Source organism: Gouania willdenowi, unplaced genomic scaffold (assembly GCF_900634775.1).
Source record: "Gouania willdenowi unplaced genomic scaffold, fGouWil2.1 scaffold_50_arrow_ctg1, whole genome shotgun sequence".
In the NCBI taxonomy this organism is placed as follows: Eukaryota; Metazoa; Chordata; class Actinopteri; order Blenniiformes; family Gobiesocidae; genus Gouania; species Gouania willdenowi.
The window spans coordinates 65,149-67,538 of record NW_021145214.1 but is presented as its reverse complement, the minus strand read 5'-3'; the positions used below and the strand labels follow the sequence as shown (position 1 = coordinate 67,538).

General features: G+C 47.1%; 1 long non-coding RNA gene across 1 annotated transcript; it reads right to left on the bottom strand.

Annotated features, from left to right (window-relative positions):
* Positions 1-268: 268 nt before the first annotated feature.
* On the bottom strand, positions 269-1,906 carry LOC114460510 (uncharacterized). The gene is made up of 3 exons (XR_003673660.1): positions 1,803-1,906; positions 1,231-1,359; positions 269-333 (listed from the first exon to the last, which is right to left on the bottom strand). It is a non-coding gene; the product is annotated as an uncharacterized LOC114460510 (long non-coding RNA).
* Positions 1,907-2,390: the final 484 nt, after the last annotated feature.

Below are 2,390 nucleotides of genomic sequence, written 5' to 3'. Positions count from 1 at the left end.
ACACTGATAGCCAGTATGCTTTTTCCACAGTTCATGTGTTTGCTGCTCAGTGGGCTAGGAGAGGGATGAAGACATCTAGTGGTAAGCCTGTGCAACATGCCTCCCTGTTAAAAGACCTTCTTGCTTCAGTCCTCTTACCTACATCATTGGCGATATGTAAATGCAAAGCACATACTGGCGCCACTGATGCTGTCTCTTTGGGTAATGCGAAAGCTGATGTTGAAGCTAAAAAAGCTGCTTTTACTGAAGCACTTACTGTTCAGTTGTTGCCTGTTGATGTTGTACCACTTGGCTTGCCAGATGAAGTCCTGATTGATATGCATGCTAATGCTCCTGAAAATGAAAAAACAAAATGGGTTACTGAAGGTGCTGTTAAAAATGACTCTGGAATATTTATGTTAAATGACAAGCCGTGTTTGCCTAGATGTTTGTTTGACGTCGTTGCTAGAATGAGCCATGGGTTGGCCCATGTCTCAACAGGAGGGATGGTAGACATAGTCAAACAGTCATTTCATATACCACTAGGACTCCAAACCCATTTTAAAAACTTTTGTCGTCAGTGTATCATCTGTTGTCGTCATAACCCTCAGGGTAATGTTAGGCCCCCTCGGGGTAAAACGCCAGCTGGTACATATCCTTTTGAGGTCATTATGATGGATTTCATAACACTGCACACTATTCAGAGGTATACGTATTGTTTGGTTCTGGTGGACTCATTCTCAAAATGGGTCACCATAGTGCCCGCTAAAACAAATGATGCAATGACAGTGGCAAAGGCCCTTTTGACACGTATAATACCTCAACATGGCATCCCACGACAGATTTGGAGCGACAATGGACCCCATTTTGTTAACAGAGTAATACTCCTGCTGACAGAGGCCATGGGCATTGAATTAAAACAGCACTGCTCCTACCACCCAGCCAGTGCTGGATTGGTAGAACGCAACAATGGTACCATTAAAAACAGATTAAAAAAGGCTGTAGAACAAACAAACAGGCCCTGGCCAGAGTGTGTTAACCTGATAGAAATGTACATGCGCATAACACCAAACACACAGGGTTTGACCCCCTTTGAGGTTGTCACAGGACGACCTTTTCACCTACCCCTCACCAGTTCTAAGTGGGTGCAGGATCAGGAGGGAGAGTTGGATCCAATAACAAAATGGATGGTTAAATTATTCACAGATGCTGAAATTGTTAAAGCTAATACACTGCCTAGTCTCTCTTTACCTGTTTCAGATCCCCTGCGTCCTGGTGATTGGGTCCTCATCAAGGTGATTAAGAGAAAACACTGGTGTACTCCACGGTGGGACGGTCCTTACACAGTTCTGCTAACCACACCAACTGCATTTAAGATAGCTGAAAGACAGACGTGGATACACCAATCACACGGGAAAAAGGTACTGAAACCCACCACAGCAGGTGATACACCCTAGTAAAACACAGAGATGGATCTGTTGTTCCTCCTCCTCCTCGTGGGATCCCAGGAAATGCTAGCAGGGGCTCTAAGCTCACCTTGGTATGATTACACAGGTAGATGCCCCAAGGGCCTTAACCTCGTTATGTGCATACCACAAATACCGGACATTTTAAGTGACGTTACAATTCCCTTATGATAGAGACCCTCCAACACCGCCTTCACATGCTTCTTAATGCTACTTTAGCTGTTAATAACAAAATGAATGCTAGAACAGCGGCCACCGCGCAAATGGCTATTCAGAACCGTATGGCCTTAGATACGATTTTAGCTTCCACAGGTGGTGTGTGTGCTATGGTGGGTGCTACCTGCTGTACATACATACCTAATAACTCCTCGGAGTCCATCGAAGACGCCCTGCAAACACTCCGCAACCTGGAAGGTGCCATGTCAGCTGACGAGTCCAATGTCCATCCATCCGGGTGGGACTGGCTGTTCCAAGGCTCCTGGTTCCAATTTCTGCTACGTCTGGGTCTCCCTCTTCTGGCTGTGCTGCTGGTCGTTGGTCTTGCCTGCTGCTGCATCGTCCCCTGTGTGAAGAAAGGCATAGACAACATGATCATCGGTGCTATGCAGGTCCAGGCTTCCCCAGAGTACCAACTCCATGTGATGGGTCTCTCCCCTTCTGCCCCATTGATGGACTAAGACCCTGCCACATCTTCCCATCACCACAGTGAGCGGTAAAGGTTCACTGCTACTGAGGGTCATGTGCTAGTAACCTCTGACCCTCCCTTACCAACTCCAAAAACACACTGAGACCTAAAGCCCCATTTTCGACACCATGGTTTTGGGTCATCATTTGTACATACACCCTGAACTGTCTCCAGATCACCGTGGATCAGAATCGATGTTCGCCCCAGCAGGGGGGGACGGTGGGGAATTTTTCCCGTACTAGCTGTCGGGTTTTCGCCCC